Here is a 21,428-nt window from a genome sequence, read left to right as displayed (position 1 = left end):
AAATTCATCTTTTTGACTGCTGAGTAATATTCCACAGTGCATATGTACCACATCTTTTTAATCCAGTCATCAACTTTTGGGCATTTGGGTTGATTCCATGTCTTTCCTATTGTAAATAAAGCAGCAATAAACATGGGAGGGGGTGTAGGTGTCTTTTTGAAATCAGTGTTTTTTGTGTCTTTTGGGTAGATACCTAGGAGTGGGATTGCTGCATCATATGGAAGCTCCATTTTCAGGAGTTTGAGAAACCTCCTAACATTTTTTCACAGTGGTTGTACTAGTTTGCATTCCCACCAGCAATGCAGGAGAGTTCCTTTTTCTCCACAAGAATGATGCTCTTTTACATCTGTTTAATAGTATAGCAACCACCTTCAGGGTATCCAGTGTGTTTACATTTTATTTAATATGTAACAACTGAGTAAGTTAACTTTCTCTTTAAAGTTTTTGGAAAGCTCTTTTGGAAAATTGTGTTAAAAATCACTGCACTGTCATATGATTATCTATGCCAAGCACACAGCATGTATCATATGGCTATTAAATGACTGGTATTACTGTTTGATAAATTCACAAGTAACTGAATAATGTGACCAAATAGCACATTTTCATATTTGATGCAAAACTTGAGCATAGTCACATCAAGAGGTGAAGAAAAACACTATTATGATAGGTTAGATACATATTAGCAGATTAAAACCAGTGGGTAACATGGTCTGTTCCAGAAGAGATTTCATCAAACTACCACCATGCTTAATGACTAGGATTGAATAATGACTAGGTAGTAAACTCAGTACAAGCCTAAATAGTTACTATCTAGTCCTTTAAGCAAGTTTGCTGATTCACAGACTAGCCCAACGAGGCATTATCAATGAAATTTGATGTTGGTAAATATAAAGCTCACATTTTTATTAAAATGAGCAACAATGCTTGTTATTTTTGAGTATCATGACTCTGAACTGCATCCTAGCTTGAATAAAACACTTATAAGAGATGTGAAGGATCTGAGTTATCGATATTAGGGAATTAATATAAATTTTGTTAGTTACAACAAAAGGATGCGTATGAAGACACAAATGCTTTTTCTAGAGCTACAGAGTAGAAATATTACAGGGGAATGTCATGCCTGTAATTTATGATAAAATACAGTTATCTTTCATTATTTAAGCTCAGTGACAGATTTGGGTAAAGTTTCACACAATTCCATCAGTATCTGGAATCTTGCCACAGGAACCAAACAAATCTAGATGAGCTATTCAAAGTACAAAGTAAATGTGGGTTTTGAGTAAATTGTATTTTTAGGCCAAAAAATGCCATTTCACTGCTTTAACTCTTAATAATTGTTAAATCTAAGTGTCAAGATACACAGGTATTTATTACAATACTCTCTATACCTACATTATCTGTCTGAAATTTTTCACATTTTCTGAGAAATGTTTAAGACTTTCACAATAGATCATATTAAGATACCATGAACTTATTTATATCACTTAGGGAAAAAAAAAAAACAAAAGCCCTAGGTTAGACAGGAGAACAAAGGGATAAAATTTTTGCACTGAAACATCCAGAATATCCTGACCTTACCATTTAAAGAGGACATTGATATCTAGGGGAAAGTAGGAAGGCATGAGATATAATAAAAATAGTTTTGTGAGTAAAGTCTCAGGACCTAAGCACAAAAAAGGAAAGATGCAGTTCGCAAATATTTGTATAAAAAGGAAACTTTTAAAACACAGAAGCAGATTTCATTAAGTTATACTAGAACCCAAGTATCTGTGAAGTAGCTGGTGTCAAAGTAGGTAAATGAGAAGAAAATGGAAGGTAGGGCTAGGGGATTAATCTGTGGCTGGAATGTTACAGAGGTCTTCTACAAGGTGGGAAATGACAATACATGACTTCTAAGATCCCATCAAATTCTAACATGCCAAGATTTGAATATCTTAGGTGAACTCATTACTATAGACAAACTAGGAATTATATACTAAATTTTAACTTTGGTTCTAAAGCTATTATATTTATTTAGCTAAATTAATGTCCCAATGCTGAAATTGATATTTGCCTTCAACATGCATTTGTATTCAAAGGGGCAAATTCTGTCTTCAGAATGTTACATATAATAAGCGGTAACGGTGTATGTCAATGAGAACTGCAACACTTTTAAACTATTTGTCAGGTAACATGTTACCATGAGGACATTTTTGTACAGGCCCAAGAACTTTTAGTTTCAGAGCCAGTCCTGAGGACTAGCTGGCATTTTTGTAATTTGCAAATTTAGCAATTTTGATGAAAATTTTATTGTCTGGCAATAAAAATTCTTGTATTTTCCAAAGGAAAGGATTATATATTACCAATATTATACAAAACATTTAACAAGCGCTTTTTAAGTATAAAAGCAAACACAACCAATACATTAAGTCAAAATCTTGGTCATGGGTGTTAACTTACTAGCTCTGACTCTCTTTAAGCACCAATTACAAAGACTAATAAGGCTATAATATTCATGTGTATACCTTATATTAAAAATGAGTATCTGTAGGGCCCTCCCTAGTGGCACAGTGGGTTAAAGCACAGCACTAAGAAGCTAAAGCCACTTCAGCATGAGTTCTATCCCCACTGTGGAGTTGACCCAAATGTCTGGCAGACCTCTCCTGACCCGCCCGCTGCTCCCCTCAGCAGTGTACTTCATCAGTCCACCTGTTCTGCTCTCCACTCTGTCTCTGGTGAATCCTCTCACCGTCCCTGCACCTCTGGCCGGTACCCTAGTTCTGAATGCACAAATAAGTAAATCATTAAAAGAAATAAATTACTGTAATTTTAAAAATATTTATTAAGAAAACTACAAAAATACTGCTATTTATGGAAATTAATGACTCTGAAGGTTGCCAACAATTATCTACTTTAAAAAATGGTAAGGGGAATGTATTTTATGTTTCAATCAATAAAACAGTAATGGCACCTAAAGGTAGTGGAGGAAGATTTAATTTTTGATTTTTTGTAAAAGTACTTAAAGCAAGATAAGTCAATGGTTTACCACTCTCATGAGAAAGTTCCAGTTGAAAAATGAAGTATTTTGAATATTATATAATTTAATACCCATCCTATAATAGTAATGTCAAAACATTTCATTATTTCCACATGTACTACTACCATGTATCTGTATAAAATTCAGAAAACATAGATATTAGCTCTGGTTCCTTTGTGACAAACGATTAATAACTGAGCTGTTCCTATCCTTATTTGTTAAATGCAAGTACCACATTTGCTTCTCCTGATAGTTTTGAGAGATGAGTACTTTATAAATTATAATGTGCTTTATTAAAGCTATGCCATATTACTCAGTGCCAATATTAATACTGATTTTTTAAAGAAGACAGCATGTAATTTTCTGATTGCATAAGAAATACTCAAAAAACTGACCCATCTGATCCTACCGCAGTGGTAATTGTTTCCCCCCCCTTTCCTCAAAAGCATATGTATTTACACTGCTAAATCCAGGCATGTAATTGTGTATATTAAACAAGACTGAAACTATAATCATATGCTATTATAGCTAGTCAAGAAAGGATTTTGTATAATATCTTGACAATCTGATATATATGAACAATAGGAATACTGAATAGACTGGTTTTCCTTAAGGAGGTTAAATTTTCAAATATTATTTCTTGGATTTCTTCTGTTTTAACTGTCTCACATTAATTGTTCACTTCCCATCTGAGATCTCTTAAAATTTACAAAGGCTCCTACATATAAAGAATATTAAGTTTGTGGGTCCTCCCTGGCGGCGTAGTGGGTTGAGGCACAGTCTTAAAAAGCTAAAGCCACTTCAGCACAAATTCAATCCCCTACCCCAGAGATGACCCACATGGCACAGCGGACCCCTTCTAAACCACCCGCTGCTCTCCTCAGTGGTGTGCTTCGTCAGTACCTGTTCTGCACCCCACACTGTCTCTGGTGAATCCTCTCACTGCCCCTGCACGAATTCTAGCCTGTACCCCAGTTCTGTATACATAAATAAATCTTTTTAAAAATATATTAAGTTTGTGTCTATGTGGTTTCTTGTTTAAAAAAAAATATCTATCCCCACTTCTACACCTGGCCCACTTTTACTTCTTATTCTATAGCTCAGCACCACCTTCTTCAATCAATTCTGTAACAATAAATTAGAAATTGAAGTGTTAGGCCTCAGTCTAAGGGGTGGGGATTCAACAGTGAACAAGACCTGGTGGGGAACAGCAGGTACTTTGAAACTGGAGGCAAGACTATGAGCTGCTGAGACCTACAGGAAGATCAGCATGGCGACAGTGGGGAGACTGAGTGGGAAAGTGACTCAAAGCCAGGCTGAAGATGCAAGCATGTCTTCTAGGCTGTATTTAAGCCAAGAGCTAAAAGAGCAGCAAGAAATGACATGCATTTACTTTAAAACAAACAACAACTTATCTGCTTCTTTAACAAGAGAACCAACTGGAAGATGAGAATGAGTAAGAATTAGGGCTTAGGGCAGCAGGCCTGGAGCGATAGCAGTAGTGACCAGAAAGAATGAAGATGGAAATAGATGGAAGAGACATTTTTAGGAGAGAAGTGAAAAGAGCTTTGTGACTGTATAGGGATTAGGGAAAGGGAAATGGAGGAGGACTCCAAGTTTGTGGCTCAAAGCACTATTTAATGAAACAGGAACGCTAGATGAAGCACAGTTTGCAGGGAAGATGGGAAAAGAAAATTCTTCAGGTTAAGAATGTTTGGATATGTTGAAATGAAGGAATTTCTTCTGTAACACTGAGGAGGAAATAATCAGAGCAGATAATCAAGTCAGAGGCATTTGCTCAGAAAAAGTCTAAATGTAGACTGTAGGTGAGTTCTGCAAACCCCAATGCAGAAGACAGTTGTAACCTTAATGGGTAGATTAAAAAACCAAAGGAACTAAAGACACCTGATTCCTCAAGACTGACCAGAGTATCCTCATGCTGATTTCCATTAGTGGGCTTACTGTGCCTCTATCAAATTATTTCCCCACTCTCTAGTGAAATTTCTATTTATAGATATCCCCAGGGTAGACAATAAGCTCCTCAGACACAGTATCAAATCTTATTATTGTACCTGGATCTTGACACAGTTCCTGAGGCACCAGATACATTCAATAAAGGTCTGTTAAGAGTTTGTTAGCTTGATATTATTAAAGAGCAGCATTTACAAATAAACACACTGTCTCTAAAGAGCACAGGTTCTGGAATAGATTACTTGGGTTAATCTACCAGGTAGTCATGTTCATTAAATTAATGCCTTAATGCCTTGCTGTCCTCATCTGTAAGAAATAACAACCTATCACAGAGTGTCACCAAAATTGAAATTCCATGCAAAGCACTCAGAATGGTAAGCATTCAAATTTAGTTATTCTCATGGTTACTATTATTATCGCCTCTTCATTTTCCATGGTTAGAGAAATGCTCAAAAATGGAAAGGATTTCCAGTTATTCTGTGTGGTCCTCAAGTTTAGACACAAAAACAGATCATATTCCTCCAAGACAAAAAGGAAGGCATAGAAGAGCATAATTTTGTTGTATGTGGTAAGTTAGTATTTTTCAAAACAATTTAAAAAAAACAAAAACAAAGTATGGGGGGCAGGGAGAAGGGAAACAGGAAGAAATGGAAAAAGACACTAATCAAGTCTACTATATATTACAAAATGAAACTGGTCTGGATATTAAAATGCAAAACAAAAAACAACAACAAAAAAACCTGTTTATCTATTCATCTCACTTAAAGAGTAAGGTGTCATTTTTTCTTTCAACAGCTCTTACCTGGGTTCCGATTTTAGGAGTTACTTAAAAAACTAGGATATTTAAAAATTTGTATAAAATCTTGCTTGGTATTTGTCCTGAGTTACCCTGAATAAGTAACTATATTTTGTAAGGCTAACCTTAGTCATTAAACGGATGCTAACAAAACAGCATCATTTTCACAATATTATTTTCATTTGTAAGTGTAAATGTTAATTCAGCAGGAAGTTAAAGAAATGGAATAAACCCTCCTTCCATTTCTGGTTAGTGTCAAGGTTGTCATGCATAAAGTTCAAGCTTCTTTGCATTTTTGATGTTTATTTCAAGGGTATGACTATAAAGTTCAAACACTGTTCATAAAGAATTTAATAGAAAGAAGATACTGCAAGGCAAAAACAACAGGTGCAATGACCTATTTTGATAGCTTCCTTGAGCAAATGTAGGCAAACTGTTTAACATTTGTGTCCTTCATGACTGCCCTTTTAAGAACAGGGAGGTAAGAGTATGTGTGCCATTAACTTTGTGGAAGTAGTTATAGAGTTCAGGCTTTTCTAATAAAAAAAGTAAAAATATAACAAACTTAAAACAGGATTACCAAATGAATACCCTTCCCACATATAAACAGCATAAAAAAAAAAAAACTTCTTGTTTTACACAGAAGTGGTCAGGCCCCTGTAAGTGATGGAGGGTTGTATCACTCAAAAAAAGATAAACATGAAGAACTTGGCTAAAGCTAAGAAAGCCATACATTTTTTAAATTTGTAAACTAAGGTTTGTAAGAGGGACTAAAAGATTCCACCTAGCACAATAATAAACTGAGCAATTTAATAACATACAAGTAAAAGGCTCACGTGAATAACACAAGAGTGATTCGGTCATTTTCTGATGAGAACACTGGTTCTGAACTACCACAGAAAAGACTAAAAACTACCAAGAGATTCAATCCCAAGAGATATTGATTAACTAACCTTTTAAGGGCCCTAATTTCTAAAACATTTCCCAGTTGTAATGGTCAGTAAGCTGAGAACCACTGGGCTGAATGCCATAAAAGGTCATCAAAATAATGGAATTTCCCTTTCAGTAGGTGCTTACAATGGGCTATGTTATCAGGACTGTGATCACAGAGATGATCAACATTTCTGTACTCTATTTACCATTCATTGTTTTCCTAACTTGGATTCATGCACTAAGCTGTCACAATCTGCCTTCTGCCTCTACATGCTGTGAAATGCTGCAAATAATGCTTTGCTGAATCCAATATCACAGATGAAAACTCCCTCCCAACAGGACCTCAAAATTCTTCCCTCACTACTTTCTATCCTAAGAGCTTCTCCTCCCATCTCAACTACTGCTGCCTCCTCCACTGGAAGCCCACAACAGTCTTTGCCAAGCACTGGAGGAGGTTCCAGGAGCAAGGGATCCCCTGAATTGTATACACATAAATTTGAATCTGTATTTGCAGCCAACTGTTTTCCTCATATTCTCAAATTCAAGATCCTTGAGTGTTACTAAATGTCTCTTTATGTCAACCATGACCAATCAGAGATCTGAATCCATATTCCTGTTAATTTATTCAATCAAGCCAATACATCGGAAACTAAGTAATCCCTTCAGAAATAGGATTTTAGCCTCTGTCAGTTTTGTAAGCTGTAAAATGGAAATATCAAAATAATAAAGTTGTTATAAAATGCAAATATGAAAGGTTTAAGGAAAATACACGTTCTTATGATTCTTTAGTTTAGTCATCTAACACTCTCTCAACCCAATCAGAAATATCAGAATCATCTATTTCTTCTTTTTCTCCTATACCCAGTTGACTTTTCTTTGCTGCATTCAAAGCACCAGCATTTTAGATTTGCAAATGTCATCTGATACAGCCTTCACATGGAATTTTCTGCTTGCCGTCTCCACAATCTAGTCTATCTGAAAAACAAACTACCAAAATTATTTTACTGTGCCACACCCCTGCTTAAAGAAACATCTCTTAGCTCTCTTACATGGAACAAAATAAAATCTCATTTGCTTGGCTCAGAAGACAGTGAACCTCAATTCTTCATACATACTCTTTGTAACCAAATCTTCCACCTTCAACACAACTTAAGTCTTTACTTGTGACCGTTCCTCTTATAACTGCAGGCCCTTTCCTGATTTTATTTGTCCAGAATGCCCTTCCCTTCATCTAACAAATGATTACTCACAGTTGCATTCATTCAGTATGCATCTGAAGTGACTCAAGCATTGTGGCTACACATTGGGAATGTAGCTCATACAAAATGGTCTGATAAGGGACCATCATGGCAGTTATATTCCAGTAGAACAGCAAACACACAAGCAATTAATCAGACAATGTGATCTATATAAGAATGACACTAGAGAAATTTTAGGAGGAATGATCAAGAAGGCATTGCTCAAAAACGATAAAATATTCTTAAAGTGAGATTTTGAAGAGGAGTCACTAATGCAAGGCCAAAAGCAGAGGGCACAGCAAATACAAAGATACTATTTGTGTTCTAACTGTTCACTGGATTATAGGCACCAAATTCCTTGAAGAGAACTGTTGACTTAAAATGCTTACTTAGAAATTGGCTCAGTAGCTGACACTGGTAAACTCAATATACATAGTTGCTAAATTAAGTGAAAACTTTCAGAACAACAGGAAGAATTGTGAGGGTGCAGAGTAAGAGGGAAGAGTACATTTATTCCACAGTAACAATAAGAATCTTTGTTTTCACAATGTCCTATCATTTCCTTACTTCATTTTCTGGCCTATTCTATACAGTGTGCTTTCAACTAACAAGTTGTTTACAGCTTTATTTCAAATCCCCAAATCCTTAAGGGTAACTCTGTTCTAAAAGTTCTTAAAAAGTAGAAAATATAATCCCTTAGATTTCTGATGTAATTTACGAAAGAATTATTCTAATTAAAACATATGCGCAGATCCTTAGCACTTTTTCAGTACATATTCCCCTTCTGCTCCCCTAAGTGAGAATGTCTACACATCAACCTCAAGTTCCTAACTCATTTAAAGCCTAAGGTCATTCCACCATAACTGATTACAGAATGGTTACCCTGTGAGTCATTTTTACATATTAACCATCTAATTTGACAGGATTTACCATTAAGGCCATTACGCTTTTTCTAACAAAGTGAGAGTGAGGGTATGGTTAAAATTAAGAATTTAATGTCAGAGCATTTGAAACTCTTCCTTTAACAGGCCTCAAACAAAATGTCATGAAACAGTAAATCAAAAGGTACAGGCTTTTAATGTACACAATTATACAAGCAGTTCTATACTATGAGCTGATAAGAGTTTTCAAGATCACTGATCAAAGGTTTTCTCACTGACCAAAAGATTTACACTAGCAGTTGTTGAGGTGATCATTAAAGTATTAATTATAAGGCTTTTTATCAGTTGTGAGGTGAGTCATGTCACGAACCTTATCTCAGAACCTACTACCACCACCACCACCATCAAAAGAGTAGAGAACTAAAGTAGGAAATTCAGTGTACCTTTGAGATTAGCATATCCAGTCTGTGTTGAGAAGGTCTAATGAACTGGTGATCGTGTCTTAGACAGGGTTGCATACCTTAATCTGAGACAGAGATCCTAGGATGTGATCAACTCACCAGCAATTAAGGGGATCACTATTAAATCTTTACTAGGTTGTACATGTGCACAAGTAACTAAAGATACTGAAGAAGCTCACTGTAGCATAAGCAAGAAAGGGAAAAAAGGCTTTGCAGCTCAACAAATGTGTATGGCAAATTATAAAACAAGGGGTGGTTTCTTATTCCACAAAAGCTTCAGGTTCACCAGGAATCTTAGCTGAGGTTTATACAATAATAGACTTCATAAATGTTGACCACAGTCATAAGACAAATATGCATCCTTATATTTGCACTTTTGGATTATGCACTGCATTTATTATCCTAGTATCTGAAGGACAGCAACATCTGTTCCTGAAGAAGTGTGCTGGAAAGAACATTAGGGAAACATTAACAATGTGTCAGACAGACCTTTAATTCACAATGGACAAGTTTTATTATAGACAATAGTATTGACACCTTGGAGACCTATTTTCCTAAAACTGTCCCATAAGCCCCAGAATAGCTAAAAGGTTATGTGTATATGGACACACTCACACACAGACACACACCTAAGCTCATATATAAAATACCATATCTCCTTTTATCTCAATATTTTTTAGATCTTGAATGTGTGATACCTATGGGAATAATGTTACCAGTATTCTATCAATATTAAATCCCCTCTATCCAAAGCAGTTATTACTCAACTAAATAAACAGTATCAGTTAGACTTCACTCTTCAAACAGGAAAACAAAAGCCACTCCTCTAAATATAAGTGTACTTGCCAATTTCCTGTGTGTGTTTTAAAAACTAACACAACAAAACAAGCATAGCATGGGAAAAAAAGGAAATTATAAAACTTTACCCTATACATCTAAAGCAAATCATACTCTTTTTTCCTAACAAAGTATATTAAAACATTTGAACTTAGCCATTTCAAGGGCCACTGAAACAAAGCTATAATTATCAAATTATTTCCCTGATTTAGGAAGGTACATTTGGTGTTAGGCTTATCACAAATAATTCTGCAGTACTAGGCAGTCATTCTTGAGCCATTTGAGATATGGGAGCAATGTAGCAGTTTCAGCCACTTCTAAAATTACAGGAAAACTACTGTATACAACACTGATAGTGACACAGAAAACAAGTTAAATGTCTTGATGACTTCAGCAAGTTTCAAGTTTACCATCGTTTAAAGCTATAAAAGTGAAAACAGTGTCTTATGAAGAAAGAATAATATGCTAAACTGAACTGTTGAAGGCTATTCCTTTTATTCAGAATTCCCATACAGCAAACAAGCAATGGAGTCCATAGGGAAACAGCATTTCAATAGCTACTGCACTGTGCCAGGTCACGTTTTCTTCATTTTCCAAAAAACAGAGATGTCTCTTTTTACTTTGTCCTTCTGCTATAAATGACACCTAGCTACCAGCGTGACAATTCAAAATTAAAACAAAAGTACTTTCCCCTCCCACAACCTAACAGCAGAGAGGAATCTTATAGTCAGTGATCACAAAGAATTTCAAAGTTTGAATAGAAAGTCACCAAATTTAAGAAACAAAGCATTCAAGTGGCCTAACGATCCACATTTAATGAAATATCTACCCATAGCCAACACCACTGCTACTCACACCAGCTAGGTAGTATTACTCTAGGTGCTTTAGATACTTCTCACAGCAATCATGTGAGGCAGTACTAATACTAACCCCACGCGGTAGGTGAAGAAACTGGGATCAGGGCAGTGAGATAACTAGCTCAAGGCCATGCCTCTAAAAAACAACACAGACACCCTGCCACATAGAGGCAATTTGTAGACAAAGGCCATGTACTCTTTAGCTGTACTGTCTCTAATCCCAAGAAAGTGCAACTGATTTTGATCAAAACCATGTCTCACAATGAAAACACTTGTATTTTATCAGGAAGAGGAAGGTTATCACCTGATTTATTGGAACCATATAACTAGTGAAAACAATTTTGCTTCTGTTAAGATATGGTAAGTTTTCACTTAGGGAGTTAAAATGCAATGTGTCGTGAACAAATGTCTACAGAAATATGGTGCTAACACAAAGTACTAATGCCATCCACACATCTGTCTAGAGAAAAACACATAATACAATCTGATTTTCAACTGCAGTGTCAAAAATCACCCAACTTATGCTTCATTTTCTAGTCAAATTGGAGAAGTTTCATTACTGACTTCCACCTGAAGTTAGACGAGAGATTTGGCCTGCGTCAGAATTCAGGATAGTGTACATTTTAAACCAAAATATGAATTTGCCGCCCTTTGAGTCACAAGATCAGATGATACTATCTTCTGTGGCCAGATTCCTTTCCACTGATATTTTTCTGTAATTTTGTTTTTTTTTCACATCTATACAAACACTCTATCACTCTTCTAAATGAAAGGCTGATTGTGTCACAATGCAAAAATCAAATGGCTTAAAAAGAACTCAGATACACATATATTCTTTCACCCTTTTGAAATTTCCTGAAGTGGTAATCATGCGACAAAAGCAAATACAGTATCTATTCAAGCCAGTAAGTCATTATTTTTAGTGTTTGAATTGGTTAATGCAAAGCTTTCAGCATGTCTGACAAAGTTTTGCTACTTATAACTTGCATCCCTCACCCAGTATAAAAAGCTGTAATTTTAGATACCTTGAATTAGATCCCTAATTTGATTTAGATGCCTAAAAGTCTCTCTTATCCAGGAGGTTAAGTCCCAGGAGTAGAATGGTAAAAACACATCATCCTATTAAGATGTGACTCTTTCAAGCACACACAATGGGTAAAGGCACAAGATGACGGCAACTCATAGCCCTGTGCCTCAAAACAATTCTAATTTAGTGGGCATGATGAAATCCACACAATAACTACATAGGACCAGGCAGTATGGAATAAAGGACTTAAAATTCAAATTTAGGTCTGCCATATTTTGGTATCCACATATGTGGTTTCTATGCTACCTATAAATGCACAAAAAGCCCTGAAGACATAAATCTTTCACCCAGCTGTGTACACTGTATGTGGCATGAGGCATTAAAAAAAAGTGCAAAAAATGGGTATAAATTTCAGAAAATGTTTATTCAAGTGTCACAATACAGCTAAATTTTCAAGATACTACAAGTTTTGATCCAGATGTTATAGAAACATTCTATAAATTCTAAAATCAATTTAAACTAATTTTCATATCAATAATAATTTCATCACATCGTCTATGATGCAACAGAAAGAAATCAATCACTGGGTTATTATGAGGCCTGCTTCATCTAAAAGCTACACTTACACCCACTCAGTTAGAGTACACAGTATATGCAAAATGTTAATATGGCACTTCCATAATGAGAAATACATTCTCCAAAAAGTTCGATTGCATATTTCATTTGTTCTATTTTTTAGCAAATTCTTCACATTACACATCTATATTCACACATATACACACACAAATTCATGTGGTAATTTTCCATATGAAAATCTGCAGAAATCAATTAGTTACCTCAAAAACAATTTTAGTAAATATTTAAGTGAAAAATGATCAAATGAAAATGATGTTGAGATTTTTAGAATTGTAATTATAAAAATAAATAAAACTTTCAATTTAAAACACACAACAGACTTATAAAACTCTTTTACCTCTAAAAAATTGACTCTTACCAAAAAAATCTACAATTACAGTATTACTACTACTTGGGCTTTTAAAACACACTATTCTAAAAGATCAAATATTCTTAAGTGTTCTATTTCAACAGTCTTGATGTTCAGCACAAATCTCTTACCTGTTGTACCATACAACCAACACTTGTTCAGAATTAATACATGTATTAATGTAACATCACCATTTCAATTCTCCAAAAATAAAAGGGAGGGATACAAAAGGAAAATGCAACATATTAACATTAATGAAAAGGATATAAAGGTCAAGAACATAGTTTGAAAACTCCATTAAGGAAGAGCAATAATACAAATAACTTAGAAAATCATTTTCACTGGGACACCACAATTTAGGAAAGGAACTCAACAATACCAAAGGTTGCAAGTGTTGGGGCAGACAGCAGGGAAAGTAGGAACTGGATTGTTAGCAAAAGTGGAAGCCAGGGTTTCACAAACCCCTCCCCTTCCCCCCAAACAAAAAGGGACAGAGGCAAACAACACATTAAGGTCTAGGTATGATGGCAACCCTGAGATTGAGGGAATACATAACATCTCAGTGCACTATGAAAATCCTGGGCCTCAATATCGAACAGCCTCAAGTGTGATCATCCCCTGCCAAATCACTCATGGGAGAAAAGCTATTGAGAAAAGACCAAGCACATTCTCAATCCATTAACCTAAAGATGACAACAATGGGTTTTTCTTCAGTCTTAAAATGCAATTCTAAGTTTTCAATGTTAAAGGAACCTGTCCATCTCTTTGCACACACCTGAACTTCCTTTAATAGGAGACTTATAATAAACTTCATTTCCAATATATTATGCTTACTTTTAAAATGCTTGTATCAGTCAGTCAAGAGCACACAGAAGCAGATCATTACATGCTTCTGAAAATGATTTTCAGGGCGGAGAGTACAAAGAAAGGGTACTGGGGTTAAGGATAATATCTTTTAGCTTAAGAGAAAAGCTAGACTTAGCAAAAAAGATGGTAACAAACAGAAGCTATAGTTGACATAGTGGTTCTGTGATTTATCAGTTCTACTTTCACCTTTAAACTTTAACTAACATATAGAGCTTTGCTCTTACTGGATACAAACACTGTATTACTGCAGTATGTATATTGTGGCCTTTTGAGTGTACCTCAAGAAAACCTCATTTACTGACCCAGAATGGTTTTGGAAAATCTAAAACCATCAAAGAGTGATGTAAGGCTTAAAGAGATAGCACAAACTGATGTGCCTTTAACTGGACATAGCAAACTGAACTACTTTTTAAAACAGATAAATAGTCCCTTCTCAATTTGAATAAAATACCATTTTTTCACTTTCAACAAGACTGCTGATTATTGTTAACAGAGTTGGATCTTCGGCTTACATTCCTCTTTTTCAATTTCCCAGAGAATCTATTACAGCTTTTCACACAAAAATCACACCAAGCTTGTTGCCCTTTCTTTACTTGAGTCAATTTTTAGGCACCGTTCTTCCCCTCCATACACAAGCCCACTGCCAGTGTTTTTTTGGAACTGCAGGTGACAGATGCAGTCAGCTAGCTCACAGCTGTGGATTGGCTGAAGTCAGAGTCTCATTGCAACTAGCACACTGACAGAGCCTGCAGATGCACATTTCGGCAGAGAAAAGACTTTCAAAAACCGTCATTCTCTGATAAATTTACTTTTAAGGTTCTTCCTAGCTATTACTGATCGCTTATTTTCACTCTTAGCCCTGCTGAGTCCTCCTCCCACATTTCATCTACCTCAGTTCTCCATCAATCTAATTATAGCTAATAATAATAACAATAATAGTAACAACGCAGGCTGTTGGTACTGTCAGAATCAGGAACGGGCGAAGCTGCTATTTGGGAGCCTTTCCGCCCGAGGCAGAGAGGCCGCCGAAGTTTTCCGGAAGCAACGGACCCCGAGCATCTTCGCACCGTTCCCATTCCCTTGGGTGAGGGCTACGAAGAGATAGATGGGGACTCTCCCTTCTCCAGTCTTCCCCAGTAGTGGATACACGAGAAATAAAAGCCCTCTTTTCTTACCCCACACCCCGCTCATAAAGCTCCCAGGGAGCGACGCCCCACCCCCACCCCGTTATCCCCAGTGAGATCCCCAAATATTACCATGTCCTCCTACGAACTGGACCTCCTTCGGCCCCTAGATTAATTCCACCCACCAGAGCTTCTTTGCTCCAGTCATCTGCCCCCGCGCACCCCACCCAGAGCCCGGCTCCGCTACCCCCTGCCCAGAACCGAGACGCCCCGCACACCCGGCACTCAGGCCGCCCCGACGCCCGCGCTGCCCCCGCCCCGGTCGCCTACGGGGTTACCGTGGGAAGAGGGGGCGGCGGCAGAGGACGCGGCGGCAGCGCTGCTGCCGGTTGCGTCGGACGCGAAGAATAAGCTGGAGCACAAGGATGATGATGAAGCGCGCGCGCTCCCCAGTCTCCATGGAACTCCCGCCCCGGCCCGTTGCTAGGAGCCCCCGAGGCTCGGGCTCCGTCTTTCGTGCTTTGTTGTTCCGGGTACAGGGCGGCCGCCGCTTCCCCGCGACAATAAATAGAAGAGACGCGGGGGAGCATAGAGATTGAGCGTGGAGGCTAGAGCGCCGCCGGACAGGCCGCCTGTAGGTTCCTCGCTAGCCACTCATTTCCGGCTCTCACTGCTCCCGTCACTTTTCCTCCGCCCCTTCCCCCACTTTCCCTTCCTCCTTCCTGGTCCTCCAGTCAAGCCCCTCCTGCCCACGAGCTTGGCGAGGTGGGCGTAATGGGGAGGCTGGGTGCTATTGGGCCAGGGGTTTTTTGTTGTTGTCGCCCCCATCCCCCCGCTTGAGAAACGCTTTAGTAGATGTCGACCAAACTGTCAATGCCTTATACATTTTTCGGTGATATTGCAAACAGGAGCATGTATTTTCTGGAGTGAATTATAATATAAATGGACTCCCTCCCCCACCCCCAAACCTTGGAACTTCCTTGTTAGCTCATTCAAGTTATAGAAAAGTTTCACCATTTAACATCATTAACTAGTCTTTAAATTTAGTTTCATAGACATTTTCTGATAAAGTCTTCGCTTTTTCATTTAGAAGAAATGTACTAGTTTACGTCGTCGTGATAAAGCTTTCATTAAAAAATTTTAATCCTAGAACTAAAATAGATGATGGATGAGGATGAATGGACATTGAGTGGCCAGATGGAAAAGATATAAGAGAGGTAGACAGACGGCTGGGCGGATGAATGGATGGATAGATAGACAGCAGAGAATTTAAGTCACACTCCCCTCTCCTGTCCTTTCGATATTCCTTACTCAACTTGGGTTTGCAGTCGGAACTCTATATTGGTAACCTGGAGACACCTCAAAGCTGCGCCGCAAAGGCAGATTCACGAAGGTGGGGAAGTGGCAGAAGAAAAAGCTGTGGGGCATTTGAGGGTGCTCACATCAACAGCTGGGGACCGAGACCTGTCCGCGGCTCCGTGCCCAAATCTGCAATGATCAGGGCCCCGAGGGGCGCGCACTAGCCAGTTTGAACCGCCGCGCTGTGGCCGAGCAGGACCGCGGGGCCCGCGGGGGTGGTGGGAGATGTGCTGCGAGCTGGAACGAGACTCGAGGTAACGGCTCTGGGGTCATAAGTCAACGATGGAGCCGCGCGGTGCCGCCAGGAGCCCCCAGCCAGACCTGCTCCGGCGTCTCCGCGCAGGCTTCGGCCCTAGATGAGGCCAGGGGACATCTTTGATTTAATAAATTTAATAAAAAAAAAAAAAAAAAAAAAGCCACCGCGATGGACTCCATAGTACCTGGTTTCTGGTGTGAATTGTCAATGAAAATATTACTACGACTTCCTTTTGGAAGAGAAGTTATGGTTGAATTCTGGGGGCCTGGGGAATAGGTCAGCTGGATATTTATTTACAGGGTCTCCAGGACTGTATCTTTATTTATTTATTTTGTTTCCCATTCTTCGTGTACAGGAAAATTATCTGAACTTCAAAAAGCTGTAGAACTATAGCCTTTAAATAGTTTTCACATGCTGTACTAATTTATCTTAAGTGTTACAGTTTGTGTTGAGTATAATGAAAGTGAAGAGACTATTAGAAAATGATTATCTATGTAGCAGTAGGAACAGATTTGTAGAGGTTACTATTTCAGCTGGTATGGAAAAGGGTTGGACCTAGAAGGCATCTGCCCAATGTTCCAGGCAGAGGGAAAAAGGTATGCTAAGAGTATCAGCATGCTGGGGTATCCTGTCAGAGCAAGGAAAAGAGGTACACAAGATGAAGTGGGGAAAAAGTTAAAACCTTGAACTTTCAATGTCTTGTCAACTCTAGAAGGACTTTGAATTTTTTTCCAAGTGTAGAGGACTGTGAATGTTTGTAGGGTAGTGTAACATGGTCTCGCAATTTACCAAGGACTTGGACCAGGGAAATGCTCTTTTCCAGAGATATTACAGCTGTTACAAAGTTATTTTTACAGCAACAGTGACCACATTCTAAGGAATTCATCAGGCAACCTCCTTCCAGGGGCCCAACAAGATACCTGTTACTAAATTTTCAGTTACTTTGGGTTCTATTTTGCCATAGATGATCAACAATCTGATTAATTACAATAGTTCCCCATTCTGCAAATGGATTTGATTTTGCTGCAAGCACCATTCTTTATAGACTTAATGGAGGTTTATACACTATCACTTCAACCCATATATCATACCAAAGAATTCATTTGAATTAAGAAATGAATGATATCAAGCATATGGGTTTTACTGACCTTCTAATGTATTCCATTAGTTCAGGTGTCAGTAAGTTTGAATACAAAGTATATATTTTGAGCCAAGTTTCTGGATTAATACAGAAATTAATACCTGGAACTAGCAAACTGAATTATCTGGCCATAAAGAGTAAAACTGGCTTAGTCAAGGTGTCGTGGGGGCAGGAAGGAGCCACTGATTCCAGGTCAGTGAAGTGGTGAACTGAATCAGTTAGAGCAGTGCTAAAATATGATGTCAGATCAAAGCCAGACTGGAAAATGTACTGAACAGCAATGAAATAGGAATAGGAATTGAGAGGAGCATTTTGAGAATTTTCACAATTTGATGATTCTGTGATATGTAAGTGTCCAATTTTGTATTTATGAAAACAGTTATCTGTGATGAGATGGTAAAATAAAAATAAACAGAAATGGATTCTACACCGCCAAGGCCTGAGACACTGGTATAATATTTGTTACACCCATAAAGGCTTTAGCTTTTTTTTTTTTTTTTATGAACTTGGTTTAAAAAATATCAGGCTACTAGAATATGTTGGCTAGAATTCTTACATCCCTTAGTGATTTCAGAGAAGCAGGCTATGTTCAGTATAAACTTTCTCAAAGAAACAAGAGGCAAGTTTTATGAAACATTGTTAAAAGGAATCATCTTTGCCAGTGGTTTAATTATACTGATAAGGACCAGATAATACCTGTTCTGCCCACTGAAACTAACTCTTCAGCCTCATAGGTAGTACACTATTTAGAAATGCAGAGACACAAGGGGATCAGATATCTCATTCTTCTCAGTTCTTCCCAAATATCTTTAGCTGTGCACCTTTATAATTGAAAAAGATAATTCCATTATGCTATTTGAGCAGTCAATAGCTTAGGAGAGAAATCCAGAACAGTACCTGGCTTTATCGCCCCAGCAAGTTTCCTTCTCCAGCTTTCAGATAGTCCATGGTGAAGATACTGCATTAAGAACTAGGGAGTTGAGAGAGTTACCAGGCCAATTTCCAAGAGCTAGCAGCAGGAAGGGCAGAGTCCATGTTCAAAGCTGGTGTCTCAATGACACTGTGATAACAACCCTAGCAAATGGGTTTCCCCCAAATGACTGACAGACAGCCAAGTAAATTTTAAAGTATTACCAGAAAGTCCTGAACCAGAAAAAGACATCTACTGTACTGCAAAAACAATCACCCAGTTCCCATCCTATAGAAAGATGAATCTGGGTGTTTAGTCAGCCTCACAAAGTACCTTCTCACTATCCCTCTAAGGACAGGGGTTTGGGAGATAATGGACAACGGGAAACTTGACAACTTGTTGATTGATCAATGATTTCAATTTTGTACTGAAGAAAAAAGGTCTTTATGTCGATTACTCTTGTCTCACAGGAAATGGTCTATACACCTACAGCCATTAAACATCTCTGACTTTTGCCCTTTCTCGTCAGTTTTTGTTATCATACCCCCTCATCCTTTATTGTACATTTCGGATTGGAGATAAATTAATCCATTATTCACCTTTTAGCCACATCTGAACCTTACCAGGATTGATTACCCTCAAAAATCCTGAATTTGGAGCTGATTTCAGTGGCTGGACATGATTTTGAGTTTTATTCTTTCAACACTTTCTATTGCATATAGGGTAATTATTTTAAGAAGAACGACAGGTACGGAAAAGTCAGTATGTGTTAAGCAGTGTTTGTTTGTATGTGGAGGTGGCCGTGAGGAGTCTATGGGTGTGTGCATGCTCTGAACAACCAAATGGTGTAAGAAACATTGGTTGTTTTGTTCGACCAGAACTTCTCTCTTCTTTTGGGAAGTGTACTCTGACTCCTGGCCTCTGTCCAATGAAATGGTAGCGAAAATAGCCACAGAGGTTAGTAGACGAGTGGGTTTCTGAGCAAAGCTGGCGCAACTTATAGTTCCTCTACTGAACTTAATTTATTGTTTCCTGTTCCAAATTCACTCTTTGTGTCTGCTCTGTGAAAATGGATCTGGGCCCTTTAAGTGTATTTTTCTTTTGCGAGTTATCACACTGCTAAGGTATGTTAGTAGAAAGTGCTAGAGAAACACTTGTAGGAAAGGTTTTTGCTCCCCAGTTTGAGTGTGCTCCCCTGTTAGTCTCCTGAAGCACGGTCAGCTTTCTGGAATCTGCCTCCTACAGCAGAGGTGGCTTCTCTAGCCCCATTTAGGAGTCTGAAGGACAGGCAGAGGTGAAGGTAAATCTTCTAAGGGGAAGTTTCCCATTTTTTAATAAGCAGATAAAGACTTGAGTCCGAAGACTGGTGACAAGAAAGTGTGGGGAGGAGGTATATGGATCAGTTCCTCTGAAGGGGCACACACTGTGATGATATTTGAGTCCTTTTGAATGTACTCCAAAGGTATCCACTGGAGTGAATATTCTGTGGGTGAACAGTGGCACATTGTTCAGCCAACATTGTTCCCATAAATTCAATGGGCCCATAAATAGTGGTAGTGATACAGGCAAAGCAGGTACTTAACCTGGATTTCCCCTTACCAAGGCTCATCTTGCCGACATTCCTATCAAATGCCTAATTTGTCAACAGCAGATGGTAATATTGAATCCCTGTAGCCCCACTCCCCAGGGGAATGAACCAGACATTTGATGATTGGCTGATTACATTGGACTTCTTCCCTCAGGGAAGGAGCAAAAAATCATCCTCAGTGGAATATTTGCATATTCTGGAAATGGAATAGCCTTTACTACTCATAACATTTCCATGGGTGCCATCTGTGAACTCACAAAAATGCTTTATCTTCCATCAGTGCATTCTACACAACACTGCATCTGGCCAGGGAACTCATTTCACAGTTAAAGGCAGTGCAGCGATTGGTCCATGGTTATGGAATTAACTGATACGCCACATACACTACACTTGGAAGCAGATGTCTTAACTGAACAATGAAATGACCTAATGAAGACTCAGTTATAACCTAGTTGGGAAGCAATACCATGGAAAAATGGGGTTCTGTTTTATGGGATATGTTTTGAATCATAGACTTTTGTATATTACTCTCTTTTCTGTGACCAGAATATATTTTAATCAAAGTATGAGAATGTGAGTGGCTCTTCTCAGATTTTCACCCTAATAACCTGCTGTCAGAACTTTCCCCTCTTACCTGGAAGATGTTTGAAAAACTTATTACCCAACGAGAATGCTGTCTTCAGAAGATGGAACAATGGTTCCATTATATTGGAAAATGAGACTACCAACTGATCATTTGGGATTCCTTATCTCTCTGAAGCAAGAAGAAAAATTAGGGGGTTAATCTACTTGCTGAAGTGATTGATCTTCATTACCAAGGTGAAGTTGACTTGCTTCTGCATGATGGAACTGGGGATAATGGTTAAGAAGAGTCTCTTAGTCCTTTCAGGTCAAATATTAAATTTACTGAAAAATTATAGCAACAGAAATAAACTTCAGAGAGCTTGAGGTCTCAGATTCTTTGAAAATAAAGATTTGGGTTATTCCATCAAGCAAAGAATCCCAAATAGCTGAGGTTCTGACTCAGGGAGGTTAAATAGAGTGGATAGAGGACAATAGAAGCCATAGGTACAAACTGTGGCTTTGTGAACAGTTACACAAATAAGGACTGCAGTATTTTTGCATATTTTATATTGTTTATTATCTGTATATGTTTATTTATATCCACTAACACTTTCTTC

At 38.0% G+C, this 21,428-nt stretch overlaps 1 protein-coding gene across 1 annotated transcript in view; it reads right to left on the bottom strand.

Annotated features, from left to right (window-relative positions):
* The window catches only part of TBPL1 (TBP-like 1), a 28,866-nt gene extending 13,278 nt beyond the window's left edge, over positions 1-15,588 (bottom strand). Inside the window, exon 1 of the mRNA XM_004673868.2 lies at positions 15,332-15,588. The gene's annotated coding sequence lies outside the window, so the exon portion shown is untranslated. The remainder of the gene's footprint in view (positions 1-15,331) is intronic.
* Positions 15,589-21,428: the final 5,840 nt, after the last annotated feature.

Source organism: Condylura cristata, unplaced genomic scaffold, assembly GCF_000260355.1.
Source record: "Condylura cristata isolate star-nosed mole 26May11 unplaced genomic scaffold, ConCri1.0 scaffold00001, whole genome shotgun sequence".
Lineage (NCBI taxonomy): Eukaryota > Metazoa > Chordata > Mammalia > Eulipotyphla > Talpidae > Condylura > Condylura cristata.
Note: the sequence above shows the minus strand (reverse complement) of the source record. Positions and strands in the feature narration are given on the sequence as shown.